Consider the following 24,425-nt stretch of genomic DNA (forward strand, 5'->3'; position numbering starts at 1 on the left):
TGACGGCTAAATTTCCTTTCACGCTGTTTTCTTGATATTTTAGACATTTGTTTTTATTTCGGTTAGGGCATAGACAGTAGAGAAACGTCTCTTTACTGTCTATGGTTAGAGACGGCAGTCGTCTTTTTTCGCTGTCCGGGTCAGGTTGTTTACATCCATTCGTTGTCCTCTCCATATACCGTTGTCCATGATTACCGTTCCATAAAGATTACGGGAGTCGCCTCTTGATACCTACTGGCCGTCGTGTGAACTACTCGCTAACATGCCTTTGTCCCAAATATTTATCAAGACAAGGATTAAAACAAAAAACAGGCCAGTTTACTAAACGGTGGAGTTGACATTGAGCTATAGCTCCGTGAGTAGAGTCAGTAACCGTGGTTTGATGTTACGATCATAACAGCAGTAATTCTACAGAGAGTCCGCTCGGCTTTTGGGTCATTTCCTACGCATTCATTGGCTATGCAACACTAAAGTATTAATCCCAATATCAGGATAATTCAAAGTACTATTTTCAGTCACAAAAAATGTTACACAAGTGTGATTCTTACCATTCAGTATTTTGTAATCGACCGATATCGACCACACAATTGACATCGTCATTGACAACTTCCGGGTCTGGCCCGTCGCTGTCTTCATCGGATGCCTGGCTATATGGCTCGAATCGATATGGTACAATTTGCTGTCCATCTGTTGTGTTAACTCTGAAGTTATTACTGTCGCAATTTTCCTCAATAGTTTCGGAAACGTCGCTTAGATCAATGCTGTGCTCGCTGACACAATCGGAATCTGCATCAGGTGTAGCAGACGCCATTGCTTTGTACGCCCGGTACGGGCCAGCGGGCTAACTGTACACCTTTGATGACGTAACAACATGGCGGCAGCTTTTTTGCGGAACAATTACAAGCTGATGGTCGATACCGCATCTTAAAATGCGATTTTCATGGACACAAAATGCTCTGATGGCAAAGAAATTCGACAAGTCGATCATAAATTGATTATGCTTCAGCATGAATGGGTCAGAAAAGGCTTGAATTTTCATGTCATAGGCCCTTAATCTGCATGGTTAGGACCATGGGAGTAGCCCTTGATGAGTTGTTGGTTTCCTTCGTTCGGTTTTCGTAAAAGTAGTTCAACGATCGAGTGTAGTATGAAGCGTTTAAACATTCACCTGATGGGGCGATACTCAATCTGAGGGATCATACCCGGCAACATATAATACCTCCTGCCCTATGTACAATAGAGCGAACGTTGAAACTTACGGCTGCTGTTGAAAGAGAGACTCTGTTTACAGATGCAAATTTTAAGAGTTCTCATCTCAGCAATGGCAAAGAAAGAAAGAAATGTTTGATTTTACGTCCTCGCAATTTAGCAAAAACTTATTCACCATTTTCAATTTCGATTTTCTTTTTTATCCCTGGCCACCGTCTCTTTCTTTGGAATCGTTTAGGTCAGAGACCATTATCCTTATAATTAGTCGTTCTTGTTGTTGTTGTTGTTGTTGTTGTTGTTGTTGTTTTTCTCTGACTTCAAAATGCTCTTTAAATGTTAGCATTTTTGTCGACTCTAACCATTAGGGGAAAATGATAGAACGTGCAGGTCTTTAAGTGATGTGCGCTTACCGGAAACAAATCTTTGTAATTAGACTCATTTTAGGAAATCTGATAAAAAGCTTGCCATTTTTAAAGAACAATCGTTATTGTCCCTGCATTATCTGTCGGTTGATTGTGATGTTGATAAAAGCCTTCCGCAAGCCCCTCACCTACAAGACTAAAGTAAGTCATGGCCACAAATACTTTCTTTTGAATACAATGTCAACTTTAACGCCCAAATATCACACAGTGAAATAATCTTCAATATCTTTCAAACCAGAGACTCAAGCAAAGAAAACACCGTACACTAAACAAAACATTACTCATAGAAGTTACAAATACCAGTAGGCCTTGAAAAGTTGTATGGTCACAAATCTTCTTACAATGAGAACTATAATCATACGTTCAGTCTTCTAAAAAACGCCATTCAGAAATTACCTTCATATAACTTTAGAAATATCAAAATAATTAGTCAATGTTATTTTAACCTTGGACATGCGGTCACTACTATCAGCTCAGTGTGTCACTTATATTTTTAAAGGGACACATATTGTTTTCTTTGTACTCTATTTCTGTTCGACTTTGTAGAAAAAGTCACGTTTATTGAAAGTTGTTGAGGGAATGGGCGACAGGATGAGCGTTCAGACTGACGTACAAACAGAAAGATGAATAAAGCAATGACGCAATTTCTAGAACAATTTGAAATGTATTCACAAGAGTCAACGGCTGTGCTTACAATCCATAAACAGCACTAGCAGACTTGAGTTAGACTTCTGTGATTTGACACCCATCGTATTACGTGTGCTCCAACGTGTAAACGTTTATTTATTTATTCATTTATTCATTTATTTATTTATTTATTATTTATTATTTATTTATTTATTTATTTATTATTCATTATTTATTTATTGTTTATTTTTATTTATGTATCTATTTATTCATTTTAGATATGTTAGCAGCGTCAGGAAATAAGACAAACAGGTAACGATATATTGAAATACTGAGGTGTACTTACATACAGTTTATCTAAAGTAGATCGCTAAAAAAGTAAATGATATGAATTGCAAAGCACGATTTTAAAATATTTTGCCGCTGTGAAAATGATAAAGTTTACATTTCAAGAGACTGATAATAAAAACTTCAATGCTCTCAGGCTGGCTTCAAAAAAGTGAGTCACATGTTGAAGAAAGCAAATCCGTGCGAAACACATCCCAAAATATACCATTGACGTCGATTATGCTGATGAAAGGCAGACAATATTTACCTCGCCAGATTTCCCTGAGTAGCAAGCACGTTTTTTCGAAGTTTATCAACATATTTATGAACAATAAAGTTTACTTGGTTAACAAGTTGCAATTACAACTTCAAGGAACAACAATACAACCTTTGAAAACATTTTCAGTATTTTTGCTCGAGAAAACAAGTACGATTTTTTTCTTCTTTTTTCTGGAACTTATCGGAATATTGTCTTTCTACCAAGTCTGTGGGCATATAAAAATCGAAATAGAGTATATTGAAGAAATAAGATTCAGCAGACTGTCAACCATCCGAAATTAAAGTGCGCCCCTGGCGGTAGGGACAGACATGTCGTCGCTTCACGACTCGATGCTTAGTCACGTTCCCCAACGGTTGCTTGCAGTACACTTTTCTATGATTGTTATGCAAGAGCGAAGTGACCGAAGTCTAGAAGTCGAGACTAAGCCAGTAATTGCTGCTGAGAAAACCCAACCGCTGTGTCGTACAATCATACTATGGTATTGTTGACGTATAAATGCTAGTCCGCACTTAAATTTATAAATACCATGGAGGTTACACATAGGTTTTGATGACAAGTTTAACATAATCTCAGTGGCATTTCGACATCAACACGTGATAAACGTCACAATTCTTTCAGTATTTAAGGCAGTATGCCCCTCGAAAGTGAAAGACTTAACCTTTGCTAAAACTTTCCTTTAATACGGAATCTTTAAATATCGGTAAATCCTGGGTTATTTGTTTCCCTAGTACCAAAATTTGTTAACTAAAAATGGTCACCATCGATGTGCTAACTCCATGGACAAAAATAAAATTATCGAATTTCGAAAAACTAAGCCGGTGAAAAGTTTTCTTACACCAAGAGCTTTAAAATGAACCCCCACAAGTGGTAGATCAGAAAAGAATTGTAAAAGTTTGAGAGTCCGAATATCTGTTCCCGAGGTGCGTGAAAGCAGTCTCTTGATGTCAAAATATCTCTTCTAGAACATGATATAGACAAGCAATAATTTAGGAAACACGCTTGCATGTTTTAAGCAGAACTCCAGGGACTATTTTAAGACCTTTTCCTGAGAGTCTGTAACAAAGTCTCTCATCAAAACGCGAAAAAATATCGTCTTTTCTCTTGCTAGGCTTCTGTATTTTAAATAAACCGATCGTAAATGTATTTTGGATTTTTTGGATTAACTTGAAAATGCACAAATTGGAAATGCTTTGCTGTTTTACATCAATAAAAAATAATTAAAAATTCTCGACACTGATCAAACCTCCTGAGGCTGCATAGTTGTCATAATTTGCACCAAAGTCACTATAAGGCGTTAAAAAATAAATTGTTTGTCAATCGGATATACCTTTCCCGGTCCTGAGGAAGGCTGTTTCTTTTCATTTTCTTTTAAATAAAGAGTAGGCCTAAAAGAAAAAAAATTGACATTATTATCCTTTCTTCCCGATATCGAAGGCAAATTATGATTGTATCTGAATTTTTACGATATGATTGTTTCGGATTTTCCCCGCATAACATACCTTGTTCAACAGCGACTTGAAGTACATGGCTAACATCAAACTTACGATGATCAGTCAGTAAAATGTGTGCCCAAAAATCTCTGGTCACACTAAAGAAACGAGAAACGTTCACCACGGGAGTAATGCGAAATTATCGAACTAGTAATAGTAAATAAAGCGCAAAATTGGGAACAAGAGTAGTGAAATTAACGGACGCAGCTCTGACTGTTTGTTCGTAGACAGAAAATTGAACGAATGAGACAGATTTTATTGCACTTGAGATTGAGCTGCTCTTAGTCTACATCCGGGGACCCTTCAATGGTTGCCAGGTGACGCCTCTTTATCAATAATTCATTATCTCCATTGCGAAACGATCTCTGCACGATGGCGGTCACGTATGGAGCCTAGACTCTCTTTCTCGTCATCCAGGGTCTTTCTTGTTGAATTTCAATGTCATTGTTCCTGGCTGCAGCGTTGCATTCTGGTATATCGTTATCCGGGAACCCTATTAGGGATGGAATTGTGATATTGTGTGAGTATTTTGATTAGATTAATTCTGAGCTGTGTCCTCCATGTTCATCTTTAACTCAAGGATGATCAGTTTAAATTCCAGTATCGCATGAAACAAAATTAAATGACTGCTTACATTCATAAGATCAGGTGTTCTCATTATAATATTGTAATCGCATTCAGAAGCTATTGTTGAAATCTAACTGACACGGTAATGAAAGCATGAATGCTCGTCATTATGTGCAAATAACTCGAGGGTTGTATGAGAGCGTCAGTTTGTAGACCCCAGCAACCTGCCGCAGCAAGATGTTGCAATGTTAGCACACGGCTATTTGCAGTCCCCGTATTTAACATTCCCCATTTGGCGCCACCTTCATGACTGCCAGACCAAAGTGTGAGGATTAAGAGCACTTGCATATTTCTAAGATAATAATACTATCTGTTCGACGTAACGTGGCTGGACAAATTTTAAATCCTATTCGAATATATCAGTGCATTCGTCGTAGCATTGATGCTCGCATGGCAAGGCGTTTTCATAGACCTGCGTTTTTATTGTGTGTCGACAGAGGGCGCAGTACAGTGCACAGCGCTCGGAAGCTGAAGTTGAACGAATTTCTTTCTTTGTCAGAAAACTCAACCTTGACAACAATACCAATATCAAAATATTAGAAATTTCAGGAATTGAAAATGACAATAATGCAACATCAGACATAATATACTGTATCACTTCCTTTGTAGAATACACAGGTTGGAATATTAGAAATTCAGCTACTCTTAATGGGATTAAAGTTACCCTCCGATCTTATGTTATAGTGTAATTAAAATGTTCTCTTTCTTCATGGATGAATACATGTATTTCACTTATAAGATGATAAACAAAGCTGAGGATTTTATCACAAAGTTTTCAAGCCTTACAAGACTTGAAGGAGAAGGGTGCGTACTGAACGCATTTATATGAAGGTATGTTTTTTTTATATTTCTCTTTCTCTTCTTTTTGATTTTTTCAGACAAGGTACTTTTAAATTTTGTTCATTCGTTCAACATATTCCCAATTACGTAGATTTGTTTTATTTGTCCCTTTGTTGGAATAAATTTATCTTTTTTCAAAAAAAAAAGGTGAAGTTGAATGACACACGAGTCGTTGACCTATTTTGGTGAAAATACTGTACAGCAAAAATTGTGACATGATCGCAGCAAAGCTTCATGTGTAAACCAGCCAAATATGTGTACAGGTCTGACGCGGCGTGTTACAATTGCAGCTCAAAGGACGCCATCTGTCCTGTTGATGGCTGTACCGGTTAATGACCTTGCATGAGAAATATTTTAAAGAAGTCAATTATATCGGATTATTTTGAAGGTATTATGCTCTTCGAAAGTGAAAGACTTAAACGTTTGCTCAAACTTTCCTGAATAAAGCTTTAATCCATTCTCTTACCAAATCAACAATAAAATCGGGGGTCACCTTGCAAAGTTTGGAACTAGCGAAACAAATCACCCAACATTTTGCGATATTTGAAATTCAAAATGGCCGCCATTCTTGTGTTAACTCTAATGGGATGGTTAAATTTTGGATTTTCCAAAACCCAAGACGGTGAAATTTTTTCTTTCTCCAAGAGCTTTAAAATGAGCCCCCACAAGTGGTAGTTCAGAAAAGAATTGTAGGAATTTGAGAGTCCAAATATCTGTCCCCGAGGAGCGTTCTACATTAATGAATGTGACCCCGAAGTTTTATGTACATACATTTTCCGTTTCTTAATTCTTCTTTCAAAATAGAAAAGATTTACATTTAAAAGTCAGTTTTTTGTCAGTAATTTCACAATTTTGTCAGCAAACATTTGAAACTATTAGCTCCATATGCATGAGCTATTTGGAAAGTTTAAAATTATGAACACTGCAATTAAGATATGTGATAATGTTACGGTTGGAATAAATTATATCCAACGGCAATGATGTGCATTTCAGTAATTCAGGAACATAAGTTTTAAGATGAATGAAAGCAGAATTGGTAAATATGCCTCCAAGATGACTTGCCAATGGACAAAATCCAGCAGTGTTACTACAGTGATATATATAATCACTTGGAATCAGTAACTAAATGGTATAAGCACAATTTTAGCAATACCATGCAGCGCAAAGCTCGTAAAAGGTTTACATATACAAATTATTTTACATTTCCTGCAGTCTGGCCTAGGTACACATCTCTAGCTCCATTTCAGAGTACCAAAGCCAAATGATCTCCAACTGTCATTTAATTCCTAGAGAGTTAATGCCACTTCAAGTTCCCCTATACTTATTTCTTTGTTTTATTTATTGTTTTGTTCGTTTGTCATTTATTTATCTTGACTTCCCTGTCATCCCCAGTATTTACAAATTCCTCCTTGGCCAATTCACTGGTAGTCATACCCTTTCTCCCGAAATGTTGTTTATGAACACCTTTAGTATTGTAATTTTGTGATTTAAGGGCTCGTTCGTCATCAGCTGGCCAACTAGTGAGGGAGTTATGTCTGACCTCCATAAAAACATTGTATTGTGCGGATTGCTGCTACCATAATTTTATTAAAATTAAATGTCGGCCTTCTTGACATGTGTTCGGTCTTCTCAGTGAATGGCTCTCGTATCGCCTTTGCTGTCCGACGCGAGAGAGGTGCTGCCATACATTACGAAGACCGGGCACTCATCTACATCAGGGTTTAATCACAGGGGGCTCTTACTTCTTGTTTATTTGTGTCTGTGTTTGTTTATGTGTATGTGTTTGTGTTTGTTTATTTGTTATTTTTATTATTATTATTATTATTATTATTATTATTATTATTATTATTGTACTTGGGCTCAGCCCAAGTACATTTGTTTTCATTCCGTGGGAAAAAAACTGTAAGGTATAACCATTTCTGGCTGAGACCAGGGAGGGCAAAATGTATTGGCTTCATCTTTCTTGGCACAATAAATGGCGTAATGATGTTAACCGAATGGAAGTGCTGCTCTCAGCCAGTCTTGAATAAGTGAGATGTGAATATAAATGCTTCTCTATCTGAGTTTTGGCCCCAAAATCTTCTGAATATAATCAAAATGTGCATCGAAATGCAACAATTAATGCACCCTCCGTTTCCTAGGCGATGGCACGACCCTTGCTACACCCACTGGACGAGCCAAAGTGGGAGGGGTAATTTCGGTTTGGTCGAACAGGAGGGCTCGAGACCAGAATTTAACATTTAAACTTGAAACATGTTTAATCACTGACAAGATGTGGATTAGTGTTAATCAAAGAGAAAGTTTGAAAAGGAAAGGTTTTATATCCCGGACACAATGAAAAACATTACGACTGGAAACTGTACCCCCGGTTGAGAATAGTAATGCCCACAGCGATGGAGAACACTTATCCTTGAGCTGAGAAAACCAGACCATCATTTCGAAATAGAGCTGCAGATTCGAGAAGCTCGTTAAAAATAGCTAGGTACACCCCAAAGGGGTGGTTTCGAGTCTTGAGGGCAAATTTCGCCTCCTTCATTTAGAAATCGTACGTTTGTTTTTCCAGGGGAACACATCATTTGACACAAAATTTGCATGAAAAGGGGTCGCCAGTAAGCACGTGGTCAAATCTGGCATAAGAAACAATATGAAATGTTGGGTAAAGCCAGTCCAAAATAAACTGATTTGAACTTTTGTGTTTTGTAATTTATACCACTGCAGTAACATGACTTTTTTTTGACAACATCACACAATGTAATACGTTTTGAAACTGAATACTCCGACGTATTCTGTGTCCCCTTTGCTAAAAAATACGGTATGCCGATTACCATGTAAGGAGATGATGACGTCAAGACAGATTTGTAGTGCGTTTGGTCTTGGATGGTGCACGAAGTTTTGTCGAGGTAGCTTGTGTATTTATTTCCTAAATGGGAGATATTAGGGTCGATCTAAAAGAAGGCCGAAAAATGTTATGATACTCTAAGCGAGCTGAACTACAATGCGAATGGTTGGATAATTTTGAGGATGTCTAGACTGGTCTATGGGGGCCCGTTCTGGTCAGAATTATGTTTTATTAATTTTAGTATGTTAGAATTAATTTTATTTAGACTGGAATTAATTTACTAGCACCTCGAATTAATTGTATGTTTCTTTTAATTAATTTTTATATGCTTTAATTAATTTTCTGTAGTCATGCCGAATTAATTTTATGTGTTCCAATTAATTATTTCAGCTTGTCTTTGCTGTAATTAATTTTATGTAGTCTAGAATTAATTTTGCTAACATTTCAAATTATTTATATGTTTTTATGTGCCGGAATTAATTTTATGTACGCTAGATTTAATATATTTATTCCTTCAATTAATTTTGGGTTCAAAATGTTTTCACGTGCTGCAATTAATTTAATGTGTTCTAGAATTAATTTCTAGTAGTGTCTTGAATTAATTTTGTTTTCGGTCGAAGTAATTATGTGTGTTCACTCGAATTATGTGTTTGAGCGAATTAATTATATGTGTTCGCTCGAATTAATTATATGTGTTTGCTCGAATTAATTATATGTGTTTGCTCGAATTATTTTCGGCCGATCCCACAGTCCTTTGCGCACGCTTTCTTACATCAATATGGCGGCTCCCGACCAGAGTGGTATTATTCAGGCACTCGAACCGTGATCTGTGAAAATGGAATTCAATAAACTGATCACAAAAACTTTTGTAGTGTCTCCTGTCTGAGGGATCGTGTATGTGATTGCCCATAGAGCAAAGCCCGACCAATTTTGTGTTTACGTCAGAGCATGGATGTTTACATCCATGGTCAATCAATCAATCAATCAATCAATCTTTATTATACTCAACTCACACTAGCAGAGAGTGTGGTATGGTACATTCCAAAATTGGACAAAGTACAAAACTGAACACTTTCGAGAGGACAACAAAGTATCCAAGTTGTACAATAAGCAAACTGTTTAACAGTGGGAAGGCTACTGGAGGGTCAGCACAAACCAGTGTTCTTCAAGAATATAGCAAGATCTAGAAAATTATACTCCATAACCCTTTTAAGGGCCGTTTCTTTTTGTGTGACACCGGAAAAAGTGGAGCAATCTATTCCACTTTCCTGTAACAATAAAACTCGTTCAGTGATAAACTTTTTACATGAGAATAATAAATGAAACTCATCATCTATTTCGTTGCTATCACATCTGAGACAAAGTCTATCTTTCAAAGGCAATTTTGGCTTACTTTTCCTACCCAATTCAATATTTAAACTATGATCACTCAATCTAAATTTCGATAAAGCTCTGCGAAGAGTAAAATTTGACAAATTATTTAAGTATTTTTCAAAATAAAATCCGGTCTTGAAAGTTCTATATGTACGCAATTTATTACCACCTCCATTTTTCTTGTATCGTTTGACATATTCTCTCTCCAAGAATTCAAATACTCGCTTGATATCTTCCTTTTTAATTTCTTGTTTAACTGGGCATATGATGTCACTCTTAAGGAGTTGAAGACATTCATATGATTGTAACTTCCCAATTACAAAGAATAAAATTTGCCCAAGGGGAATTTATATCTATGTTTTCTTGAAGTGCCTGTTTCAGAATATGATTTCCTGGTAAACTATTTAACCTACACCAATATTTAATGACAGACATATAAAGATTGATCTTTAATGGAAATCTGCCTAATTCTGCTCTTATCCCTTCAAGTGGAGTACGTTTACTCCCAAGATAAATCTGTAATAAGACATACATAGACCTTCAAGGCAATTATCAGTACTTGTAATTTCTGTTGCCCAGATTTCTGAAGCATAAGATAAAATTGGGACAATTAACGTATCAAAAATTTTCAAACAAAGCTTTGGGCTCAACATCTTTTCACTTAAAATTGACTTTTTGATACTGAATAAAGCTTTCATTGCTTTATTTTTAAGAGTAAACTGATTTTGCTTGAATTTTCCATTTGGTGTAAAAACTATACCTACATATGTATACTGATTTACAGCTTCAGAGGCGAACGTTCACCCTTTCTATCGGGCTTTGCCAATCATCGTGTACTGTAGTGTAGTGCAGTGTAAAGCGTACGCAGCATTCGAAAATGAAATCTGCCGAACAGATATCTACGAATATGAACACCAATAAAGAACTTAACAATGACCACCAGGAAATGTTTCCAAGCTTGATTACTGTCAAATGTCCCTAATTACAAATATGGCATTCGACAGTTTCTCCTCTATCTGTATATATATAGATAGACACAGGCGCTACGCGAAGCCGGCCTGTTTTCTCCTCCGGATACAGGCCGGCTTCGCGTAGCGCCTTTGTCTATCTGTATATATATATACAGATAAAGGTGAAACTGCCGAATGCTATATTTGTAATTAGGGACATTTGACAGTAATCAAGCTCGGAGACATTTCCTGGTGGTCATTGTTAAGTTCTTTATTGGTTTTCATATTCGTAGATATCTGTTCGGCAGATTTCATTTTCGAATGCTGCGTACGCTTTACATTGCATTACCCTATACACTACAGTACACGATGATTGGCAAAGCCCGATAGAAAGGGTGAACGTTCGCCTCTGACGTAAACACAAAATTGGTCGGACCTCAGACAGGAGACACTACAAAAGTTTTTGTGATCAGTTTATTGATTTCCATTTTCACAGATCACGGTTCGAGCGCCTGAATAATACCACTCCGGAGCCGCCATATTGATTTAAGAAAGCGTGCGCAAAGGACTGTGGGATCGGCCGAAAATAATTCGAGCAAACACATATAATTAATTCGAGCAAACACATATAATTAATTCGAGCGAACACATATAATTAATTCGCTTAAACACATAATTAATTCGAGCGAACACACATAATTACTTCGATCGAACACAAAATTAATTCAAGACACTAGTAGAAATTAATTCTAGCACACATTAAATTAATTGCAGCACGTGAAAACATTTTGAACCCAAAATTAATTGAAGGAATTAATATATTAAATCTAGCGTACATAAAATTAATTCCGGCACATAAAAAACATATAAATAATTTGAAATGTTAGCAAAATTAATTCTAGACTACATAAAATTAATTACAGCAAAGATAAGCAGAAATAATTAATTGGAACACATAAAATTAATTCGGCATGACTACACAAAATTAATTAAAGCATATAAAAATTAATTAAAAGACACATACAATTAATTCGAGGTGCTAATAAATTAATTCCAGTCTACATAAATTAATTCTAACATACTAAATTAATAAAACATAATTTTGACCAGAACGGGCCCCCATACTGATCTCTTCTCATTAAGATTATTTGGCGGTCAGTATTGAATTTCAACTGCGTCACAAGTTTGCGTCGAACGGTCAACGAACGATATTTTAGAAATCTGGAGACATGTCACATCGCAGTTTTATTTAGTATTTTATATTTTACAAAAGATGTAAGAAGCAATGATTTGTTGAAAATTCTGAAAAAAATATAGAAAGATTTGATCGCGAACACATTTTCACTTGGGGTCAACTAGCCCTGCGTACGATGCTGTGTGTTCCGCTACAGCTAACCGCCCCGCTCACCACAGCCCTGCAAAGACCCGTACGTTGGGTCGGTGACTTCAAATCCATTTTGGAAACTTGACGTAAAAAGCCAAATTACTGCCGAAATTCAGCGTTCTTGGGCCCAAGTCGTATCCCAGCCTACCTCAGCTACTCGATCGCTTCCAAAAATGACAGTCTTTTATTCACTTCTCGTAAATAACCGTCGATGTCGCGTCGGCAACTCTCGCTTATGGCCCTGCGTACGATGCTGTGTGTTAGCTGTAGCACATAGCATCGTACGCAGGGCTAGGGTCAACATGGGGTCGCAGCCATGTTGCCTCAAAACTTATTTCTGTCTGCACTCAAAACTCAAAAATGTCGCATATGAACCTGAAAAATCGATGTAATTTTGTCAAACTTCGGCGAAATTTCAGCCTATAGACAAAATTTCATCTAGGTAAGGTAAATTTATTGAAATTTGATCGACAATAATCCTGAGCTTGAACGTGACAGCTCGCCTTCCGGGAAGTCATGCATCCGGCCAGCTGCCCATATGGCCGGGTGCATGAGATTGTTTTCAAGCGACGGCGGCAGACCGTACGGGGCTCTGGATATGAACCTACCGCCGGTGTAGCTGTAATAACTGTTGCGTTGTTTTTAATCACCACGGACGAAGTCCGAGGGGACTTATAGGTTTGGTCATGTCCGTGCGTCCGTCCGTCCGTTCACGCCTAGTAGGCTACCCAACCCCATACAGATGCACGTCGATTTGTTTCACAATGCTATCAAATTTGGCCGTGTTAGAGGACTTTTTAGTTTACACCTCCATAGACTCCCATGTATAAGGCAGTTCTCCATAGACTCGCATGTATGATGCCAAGAAAAATAAAAATTTAGTTTCTCATTGTATTCATATTGCCTAAAGGATGCAGTGACACAGTTTTTTGTCCCCACGGATAAAGTCCAGGGGGCTTATAGATTGGCTCATATCCGTCCGTGAGTCCATCAGTGAGTCCATCGGTTCACGCAGATATCTCAGACATTTTGACAAAATATCATGTGACCTTGGTGACCTTTGACCTGAAATATACATTATTGTCCATAACTCAGTAACCACAAGTGCTAAACCTTTCATATTTGGTATGATGGGACACCTTATGACGCCACATATTGTACCTCATTAATTATGTGCATATCTAATTATGAGCGAGCCAATAGAGCAAGAGGTCTGATTTCTGGTACTAGTATATAGGGATAAGTTAACAAATAATTTGTTTGACAAAACTTCACGTGACCTCAATGACCTTTGACCTCAAATATACATATTTGTCCACAACTCAGTAACCACAAGTGCTACACCTTCATATTGGTATGAAAGGACACCTTATGACACCATATATTGTACCTCATTAATTATGTGCATATCTTATTTTGAGCGAGCCAATAGAACTAGAGGTCTGATTTTTGGTATATAGGAATAACTTAGCAATACAATTATTATGACAAAATGTGACGTGACCTCAATGACCTTTGACCTCAAATATATATATTTGTCCACAACTCAGTAACCACAAGTGCTACATTCTTCATATTTGGTATGATAAGACACCTTATGACACCACATATTGTACCTCATTAATTATGCGCATATCTAATTCTGAGCAAGCCAATAGAGCTGGATGTCCGATTTTTGGTATATAGGGATAACTATAGGGTAGAAATCTAAATATGCCAATCTAAATATTAGACATCTACCATCGAGAACAAAATAAATTGCTGTAATTTGAATATTTAAGGAGTTTAAGCAATTCCCGCTATAAATAAAGAACCCCTGCCTCAAACTCCACAAAAGTTGCTAGACATATTTTGCCGTTGTCATGCCATTGCTTCGTTTAATAACCTGTTAATCAAATGCCTAATTGACAGGAGGAAATTCAAGACCATATTTGAATAGTAGTATATATTGTCCTCAAAATTACTCTATCACGGCCCAAGTACTCATTGCCTTCAGCAATACTGCCTTGTTATTATTATTATTATTATTTCACATTAAAGGATTTCCCATTTACATACTCAAACAGGAGTAAAGACTCCTATAAGGTTGTAATCTACCATGGAGTCCGACACACAGTATAAAATATTAAAGTTTTAAACGTGAAAATAAAAATAAAAAATCAAATAAAAAAATGAAATCAGTACAAGTAAAATGTAAGAGCAGTGACTACAGATAGAAACATACATAAAAAACTGCTAAAATGCGAATAGTCTATCTGCTTACATTGTCTCTGATGTAAGAGTTCAACTGGGATTTGAAATTATTCATGTTCGTACTGCATCTAACCACATCAGGCAGAGAATTCCAAGCTCGAGCTGCACGCATGGCAAAAGTCCTTTGACCCGTTTCAGTACGAAATCGAGGCAGTAATAATTTACAAGTTGAGGCTCCTCGTGTCTGATAAGCATGGACGTCATACAGCGTAATAATTTTTTCGATAAGATAACTTGGAGCAGTATTGCTGAAACATTTGTACACCATGATACAAGTAAAGTAAAAAATACGTTGTCTAACAGATAGCACATTGAACCTTTCAAAAAGTACTTCAGTTGGGGTATCAAAATCAGCATTAAGTATCACTCTTAAGGCACGCTTCTGCATTTTATAAACCTTATCTATATTTTTAGAAGTCGTATTTCCCCAAACAATAGAGCAATAATCAATGGCAGATTGAATCAAATCGTAATATAAAACTTTTCTAAGGTGCAAAGGAATAAAATTACACAGGCGCCTAAGAAGACCACTCTCCGACTCAAAGTAAGACACAAATTATCAATATGTTTGTCCCAAGAAATAAAACTGTTTAATGTTAGTCCTAGTATCTTTTCAGAGGAGACACATGAAATTTGTTTGTCATTAATAGAGATGTGTGATTGTTCACCAGAAATATTAGCGTCTTTTATTTTTTGACGAGATCCGACTAACATGGCTTTCGTTTTGCCCTCATTTATGATCATTCCATTACTACGAATCCAGTTATTTGACGACAGTACATCATTTTGAAGGGATTGCGGAACAGAAATACCAGAGGTAAGAAGGGTCTGGTCATCAGCGTACATATCAAGTTGTGAATTATGCAAAGTAAATGGTAAATCATTGATAAAAATTGTAAATGGTAGTGGTCCCAACAATGATCCCTGAGGCACCCCCCAGTCACCTTTTGAATATTCGAAATTTTACCCATGTAAGTAACTACTTGAGAACGATTGATAAAAACGATTTAAGGTAGCTAAATACCTTTTAGCCACTTTCAGATTTTTATTTTTTCTCGATTAAACACGTCCCAAACCCAAATAAAGTATACATTTTCTAAAGCCCTGATATAGAGCTATCCGACCGAGCACAGTACACGGTCATTATTTTCATAAGAGTCACGTGACAAGCGTTTTGCTGAACCTTCCAAAAACAGGTTTTTCCCGCCTTACGCAAACACGCTGCAAGATTTCCGGTTGAAATTTCATCATTGACAAGCCTTGACAATATCCTTCAAAACCGTGTCTGCGATTTTTTCCCGGAGGCTCCATTCAAATTATATGGCGTGATAATTAAAATTCCTTGAAAAGCACCTTCATCTAACACCTTTAAGAGCGCATTTAAAGAAAACAAAGGCATATAAAAAAAATCCCAGACACGGTTTTGAAGGATATTGTCAAGGCTTGTCAATGAAGAAATTCCAACAGGAAATCTTGCAGCGTGTTTGCATAAGGCGGGAAAAACCCGTTTTTAGTAAAACGCTTGTCACGTGACTCTTATGCAAATAATGACCGTGTACAGTGCTTGGTCGGATAGCTCTATATCAGGGCTTTCAGAAAATGTATACTTTATTGGGGTTTGGGACGTGTTCAATTGAGAAAAAAATAAAAATCTGAAAGTGTCTAAAAGGTATATAGCTACCTTAAACCAGTTTAGCCCATTAATTTCTAGTCCATATAAAGATAACTTTTAAGAAGGATTTGGTGATTAACTAGATCAAATGCTTTTGACAAATCCAAAAATAGAATACCAGAAATTTGACCATTGTCAATATTTTCTAACAATTCATCACACATTCTTAATAAAGCTGTTTGACAGGAATGGTGTCTTCTAAATCCAGATTGTGTCTTATGAAGTAAATCCTTACTAGACAAAAACTCATAAAAGCTACAATGTACATGTCTTTCAATAACTTTAGAAATAGCAGGTAAAATTGAAATCGGTCTATAGTTGGACATTTCGGTGACACAGCCAGAACCTTTATAAATAGGAACAACTCTTGCACATTTTAAAATATCAGGGACGACTGCACTGTCAATACTTAAATTTAACACCTTTGTCAACGAATCTGAAATTACCGAAGCACCTATGCGCAGTAGTTTTGCGCTTACATTATCGGTGCCCGTAGATTTACAATCTGATAAAGCTTTCTTTACAAAGTCAACAAAAAGAGTAGGAATTGCGAATGAAGATCCGTCAAGTTTCTCATCGAGATACTCCGTCAAGAAAGAAAAGTTGGGATTGTCACCGACAGAAACGTTGAGTTTTTTAGGAATGCTAGAAAAATAATTGTTGAAAGCATTAGCAAGCACAGTGGAATCAGTAACAAGAGTGCCATTAACCTCCATCGGAGTGTGTTTTTGTTCCCTGGGTTTCGTGATATTATTATAAATATTCCACACTGCTTTACAATTTGAACCATTATCATTAAGCTCTTTGATAAAGTAGTCCTTTTTAGCTTTGTCGATCAAATGAACTTCCTTATTTCTAGCAAGTCTGTAAAGACCAAGTTTAGTAATGTCCCCTTTAGTTTGATTTAACAAAGCATCCCTCTCATGCATAGCATTCAAAATGTACTGATTCATCCATGCTGGCTGTTTTCTATGTTTCACACGCTTTTCAATATAAGGAGCATGTATATCACAAATCTTATTGAAAATAGTAACCCAAAGTCTGGTAGCAACATTTACATTACTCGTGAGATTAATTAAAAACCATGGCGCATGAGCTAAGTCATCAAGAAAAGAGTCTTGTTTAAAATGCGTCAGTGAGCGAAATTTAACCGACAAATGAGAGGAAACACGTGTAAAATTTGAGTTCTTTTTGCGGACGCAAATAATAGGGTAGTGATCAGACATACCAATCCCAGGAATTTGAACGTTAGCGATATTTTCATTGTTAGAGACATAGATGTGATCAATACAAGTTTTCGAAACGGGCCTTGTTGTTTCGGAGATTATTTGATCCAAATTCATATTACGTAGGGACTGATAAATATAATGATTTTGACCATCAGGAGCAGACAAATCAACATTGAAATCACCTAAGATAATAAGCTCTTTGCCCGTGTAAAAACCTTTTTCCAAATTCAATTCAATCTGTACATCAACATCATGAGAAGTGTTTGGAGGTCTGTATACACCAGCAATTAAAAAAGAACTACATTTTGGGGGTTTAATTTCTAACCACATAATCTCTAAATTGTCAGATTCTAAATCATATCTTCTCGTGTAAATAATATTGTGTCGAATATACGCTAATAAACACCACCTCCTTTTCCAACTCTATCTTTTCTTTCACATACAAGCCCCGGAAAAGTGAAAGTGTCTGTTAAAACAGCTGAAGTAAGAAATGTTTCTGCTAAAAACAATACATCGGTGGTTATTCTTGCATCAACGTTAATGTAATAAGCAATCTGATCTAATTTATTCGACAAATGCTGAATGTTCCAGTAGCCAAACCTCAGTCCTTTGTCGACCGATTTACTTGCTATCACGGTGTCAGAATCAGTGCGTACGGCAATATCTTCCTCGCCTGCGATCTAATGACTTCGAGAATACATGCGGTTGCAGTGCTGTGCCTTTTGTCCCCAGTCACCACATGTCCAACACTGCAACGCTGAACCATGCCTGCATACTCTTTGGATGTGCCCAGTTTCACCACAGTAGTAACATCTCACAGCTGGTTGGCGGTTCAACTGGTTTCGACGACCACGATTATCAAAATGCCGAGGATTCAAGTTCATGTTCATAGTTTCGAGACGCCTATACACATTTACTGACCGTTGGACTCGTGTCTTTCTTTTCGTATAACAGTAGTTGGTAAGCTTTGTGTTTTCAAGTAGTTTGTCACAGCCAGTAAAGGTTAAATGGACTCCGTCACGAAGGAGATAGGACGGGTCGACTGAGCCATCGCGTAATCGAAATTGTGCATCGTTGTCAACAATACAACACGAGAATCAGCATAAAATTTTAATAAAATAACAGCGAAAAGCTGTTATTTCATTTATTTATTTGTTTGTTTGTTTGTTTGTTTGTTTGTTTGTTTGTTTGTTAATATGTATTTCCGATGGTTAGGGTTAGGGTTAGGCTTACGTTAGGGTTAGGGTTAGAATATGTCTAACCCTAACCCTAACCCTAACTTAAGCCAAACCCTAACCCTAACCATCGGAAATATATATAAACAAACAAACCAACAAACAAACAAATAAATAAATCAACTGGTGTTTATTGACAAATAATAACAAAACAGCTTTTCGCTGTTATTTTATTAAAAATAACAAATAAACAAACACAAACACATACACATACACACAAACAAACACAGACACAAATAAACAAGAAGTAAGAGCCCCCTGTGGTTTAATCAGCTCGGTTGTTGTCATCGCAACCAACAATACCCGCAACCAGATACAATTATTTCGATCACCGCAGACCTTTGACCCCATAGCGACCGCTGACCCCTTAGCGATCAGCTGGGGACGAGGACGCGACGGCTGATTGCATCAACGGTGAACTATCCACGCGTGCAAAGGTCTGCAGCTCGCATACCGTCACCGTCTAAATTTTTGAGCACATTTATTCCCCGTCAATTCCAGTTTTTCCTTGCCAAACAAGTCGTAGTATAGTAAACGAATTATAGCTCGTATGTTCGTCGCGTCAGTAATCTGACTGAGGTTATTTTCCTTGTGTTTCAGATTTAATGCGTATTCTGGCATAGTGGACTGAACATCAGCCGTTGTTCTTCGCTCTGAAGCCTAACTGAGGTTTATTGGACCGCAGTTTCGCTACGAGTTGTACCATGAAAAAGTAAGTACACATTTTGTCTGTAACCTTATAATCAGTTTGTCATGATATCACATATTATCAGTACCCCCGGTAGTCTTGAGTACCGTGCTGTGTGTTCCCGACGTGTGTGGGAGGCTGTAGAACGCCTGGAACACACAGCACTGTACGCAAGGCTATGCTATACCCCCGGGTACAGTGGACGTCGCTGTATCTTTTGTTTTCCTTCGCTAGCCACACATCACCATACTATGGCAAAAGAGCTCATCATATCAGCTGTCCAATGAGAGTTCACAGTTTTCGCTGAGGGGATATTGCGAGCACGTATTCCACCACAGACAGCAATATACACACGCGCACATGGACGAGCAGCCCATCGGGTGTTTTGTTGCATCTGCAAAGCGTTGGAAGTTCCGAGCTATCAGGCGGCACCACCTCGTTGTCTGTCCTCCAGACTCCCTCACAGCCCCTCGCTGACATGTAGTTTAGCCTGGCTCAACGATCTGGCACAGCATGCATGCCTCGCTGGCTACGCCGGCTTGTGCTGAGCCAGGTCTGTTTAGCCATGGTGGTAACCAGCGAGGGCCTGTGAGAGAGTCAATCTGTCCTTGTGCAGGGTGTAGATTGCATGTTCATCCTGTGTTCATATGTGGTCTGTATCTTCGCATATACCACAGTGTTGCTGGTTTTTGTTTTTTGAGGTTTTTTTTGTTATTTTACAGTTAATTAGCATAATCATGCTTTCGTTCTGTTTTCCATGAAGGCAATCAGAACAGAGGAGTTTACGACCGACTTTGATAAAAAGCTCTGAATCTATAAAATGTGAGTCGACCTCGGGATTTTGATGCTTATGAACGTCGATGTTAATCAACATAATTATTTTAATTTTGGTCGAAGTCGTGATCGCTTCCTTGCAATGTTTACGTACATTCTGGAAAATCTCAGGAATCGACTCGCCATAAAGCCGTCACTTATTCAGGCACAGTTTGGTGGAGGAACTGTGATTGAAGGAAACAGATCTGGAACTACCATACTTTCATGTACGTACTGTCCCCACGTTGTATGGTGTGTGGACGCGCCAGCTTTCACAAGTATCTCTTTTTTACATCCATGGTCCAAGGTTTAGCAACGTGCTGATTTTCAGTTCCCCTCTCACAAATACGGAGCTTTTTTTTTCTCGCTGCACACCATCACGTCTATTACCGCCCGAAGTGTAATGGTTGTAATTTATTTAGTCCAATGGCCCATGTTGTAAGTTTCATTCCATTTTTCTGCGTAAGTAAAAGATGGACGGATAAGCGAAAAATCATGTATTGTTAGATTATTATAATATAATATTATATCAAGTTCAATATATGTAACATAAGTGATTAATATCAATCATTAAGGATAATCATTTGATCCATGAGATAAAATCCGCCGAAACCTTTACTCAGCTAGTTCCCTGATTTCGTCGACGTACTCGCATTGTTCGTTGTCTCCAGGAGCGTTCACGGCTCATAAACAAAGGGATTGGCGCAAATCAAACTGTATTAAAGGCGGTTATAGGTTAAGTAAAGTTCACTCTAACATAAATTTATTGTTTATCGGGCGGGTGAGTTAGGGGCCACTCAAATAAGGTCTCTGGGGAGTGATCTGTGCTCGTGTAGAATAAAACTGGCAGAGCAAAATTCAAAAATTCAATGCAACCCCACCCTACTGTTTTGTAGAATGCCCACTCACTCTACTGTTCTGTGAAATTCTTTTTAAAAAAAGTATGCATGTTTGAAGCAGTAAAATCGTCAAATTTTTGAACACGAAAAAAAGCATCTCGGAATCCTGTCCACCCCTCCTAAGGTCTAATAATAGTGCACCCTAAAGTATGTCAGTGGCTACCCCCAGGTCAGGACAACCGTTTGATATTGTCGACTGAAAAATGCGATAAGGCAGTCCCACTTTGGTCATGAGTTCGACCATCGGGCTTCAGAGCAATTGTAAATCCTCCGCCAGGTTGTTCGACACGATAAACAAGGCATCGCTGTGGCATACACTTCAAAAGAGCGGACAAACTGCTACCAGTCCCTGATCGCCTCTGCAGAATCGTTCCATGGCAGAATACAGTCCCCAGCCGATTACAGTTCTACAGTGAAACAGACCGGAATTTGACCGGCATTATTGTCGAAGGGAAACGCAAGGCAGTCTAAGGTATAGCCCGATCAATGATGTACTACACGAAAACAGCACAACTCACTGTAAAATGCCGCTGTTTACAGCTTAGCCCAAACTATAAATGTCGTTTTATTATTTGATAGACTGTAGTGCTCACAAAAAATAAGCTTATTGTTCATAGTTGCATATCGACGGGATGTTCATTTGTTCAGATGAACCCTCAGTCTATCAGATGACCATTTGTTCAGATGAACCCTCAGTCTATCAGATGACCTTTGTTCTAGAAACAGGTAAACAGAAGAAATTTGTAGTGAGTTCAGGGGCTCGTAGAGCTGACATACGCAATCTCTCTTTGAATCTGAGCTTTGCTAAGCATGCTTTGAGTTTGCGTAAGCCACTGTAACAAACACGAGAGAGAGAGAGAGAGAGAGAGAGAGAGAGAGAGACTTGAAATCCACACGGCTGCAAATTAACACTGCGAAGCGGTTCTGGTTGACGCCAGGTGTGGCCGTCCGTGTAACATTGAACATCTTTTGCTCTGTGGTCTATCCACAGTCCCCCGTGGTCTATTCCGCTCTGCGTCTATGCGCCCCATAGACGTGTGTACATATGCCTGAGAAAAAGGCATATGTACACACGTCTATGGGACGCAGAGCGGAATAGACTGTGGTCTATCACTCAAAAGTGGCAGGGTTTTTCGTCAGCTTTATCTGTAAACAAATCGACTGATAGGAAACAATGTCAACGATGTCAACACCCACTAATGCGATAACCAGGTTGAGGACTGTCATTGCTTTAAATGTTCAATTTGTGCCGTGATCACACGGAAAACACGTGGTCTGTACATATATCTGCCACTGAGGTAGCAAACATAATACCATGTACCTGCCAACCTTACTTTATGTAACAATACACCTGCCAATTATATCGCAGTTGGAGAGTGCGGTCACTAACCAATTCGCATCTACACAACAATGTCACCCCGTTCAGAAGATAACCACCCCCTCCACGTTCGAGTGACAACATCTGATGTTCAGATACCTTAATATTTATATTCGGTTTTTGCAAAGTGCATTAATGATTCTTGTCTGAGTATAAAAAATCAACTGTTTTTTTTTCTCTTTTATTAAACGAGCTACTATTTACAAAGTATTACAAAACAAAAATGAAAGGAAAAGAAAATGCATTACATCAGTCTAATTATTTTCTCAAACCTCTGTAAAAATGTTACATCCAGTGTTTCATCTAGGATGCTACACCAGGGCCCGGGGGGGGGGGGACTGGTCCCCCTCTGCAGGAATTTTTGAGGGGGATTTTAAAATTTTGGGGGGATTTAACTAAAGCATATAATCACGGCTTTACGCGTAAGTTTTAATGTTGCAGTGATGTCACTTGTGATACACATACTACAAGACATAAATCACTTGCTTACACAATCCAAGCTGCTGGCTGCAAACACCATCCTATATAAGATGTTTTCAAAAGTCAACAAATTTGAGTATCTCTGTTGTGAATGTATGTAGAGCTTAGAAGAGTGGCGGATGGCTCATTAATATTCGTAAGCATTAATATTCCTTGAAAACGTAGCGTAATTTGTATGCTACAATATTCTGTATGTTTGTTAACAGCTAGCCATTTCCACTGTACATGAACCTTCAAGGGATTTTTTTCATTTTTAACTGAACTGTGTGTACTTACACAAAGCAAGAAAAATCTTTAGTAGTTATAAAGGAATGCTTTCCTATCTTCTGAAAAAATAATATATATTTGTTTGTCACGTTTTTACTGTGCTTATATCATCCCTAACCACAGCAGAGTTCGGATCAAGATTGCCCTATACAAACCAGTTAGCCGTATTTTGCTAGTGACCTAGCTGGTCTTGTAGTCTTGTGCGCAGACTCAGTAGAGTTAAAACGAACAACTTAGGAGGTTTCTGTCTGCCGTGTTTTGAATGTGGAGTTTCTCGATGTCAGATTCGCACAAATTGCTTTTTGTCAGTCATTTTACAGTGGGAAAATAACAAACAGAAATGTTGGTTGTCATCAACAGTTAACTTTAGGGTTTATTTGCCCGAAAAATAAGTCAATATTTGTTCACTGAATTCAAAAACCGGGCCCATTGACACTACAGCTTGCATGCAATTCCGTGCCAATGCCATTCACTGAACTGAAAACGTTTCTGTAACAGTAAAGTCCAATTTCCGAGTCAATTTTTGCTACAGAATTATTTTCATAGTGTTACGGACATTCATACTTTGCACAAAAACTTCAGTTTGTCTCCTGTTCTCGATCGTACAGAGATAGTGAGACAAGGGCAATGAACTTTTGTGAACGTAACTCTCAATGGGCTGACATGCTTTCATATGCAAAATCAGCATACGGAAAGTACAAAAAGTATCAAAATCGAACTAAAATTAGTTCCTTTCATGTAAATGTTCTTGCTACACTATACAATGCCTGTTGCCAAAGTATTAACAGGTGCCGATAATGGGTCAAAAGCATCGAAGTGTGACACCCATGATATTTGATATGACATTCCAGCCAGCTCAGTGCAGTGCGCGATGCGATGTGTCGCCCCTTGGCGTACGTACACTTGGCGGCGCGCAGCACACCAAAGAGGGGGAATCGTGCAATCGCGCAGCCTAGATGAAAACACTGTACATCGTCATTATTACTTGTTAAACTTTTTTCAATTATGAATCGTAGCATCATTTCATTTTTAACAAGATTTTCTATGGGGATAGTAAATCCTGATGTCCAATACTTATGGATACTCCATTTACCTAACAAAATCAAAAGCTGTATAATAGAGCGATCTACCTTGCTTGAAAT

At 37.9% G+C, this 24,425-nt stretch overlaps 1 protein-coding gene across 3 annotated transcripts in view; it reads left to right on the forward strand.

Annotated features, from left to right (window-relative positions):
- Positions 1 to 4,706: 4,706 nt before the first annotated feature.
- Positions 4,707 to 24,425, forward strand: part of LOC139118862 (2-acylglycerol O-acyltransferase 1-like) — a 28,310-nt gene continuing 8,591 nt past the window's right edge. The window contains exons 1-3 of one of the 3 annotated variants that reach the window (XM_070682378.1): positions 4,707 to 4,875; positions 5,722 to 5,813; positions 19,359 to 19,470. The gene's annotated coding sequence lies outside the window, so the exon portion shown is untranslated. Of the gene's footprint in view, positions 4,876 to 5,721; positions 5,814 to 19,138; positions 19,196 to 19,358; positions 19,471 to 21,373; positions 21,631 to 24,425 lie in introns of those variants that run through there. The other 2 variants (XM_070682379.1, XM_070682380.1) reach the window with 2 other exon arrangements.

Source organism: Ptychodera flava, chromosome 19 (genome assembly GCF_041260155.1).
Source record: "Ptychodera flava strain L36383 chromosome 19, AS_Pfla_20210202, whole genome shotgun sequence".
NCBI classification, from domain to species: domain Eukaryota; kingdom Metazoa; phylum Hemichordata; class Enteropneusta; family Ptychoderidae; genus Ptychodera; species Ptychodera flava.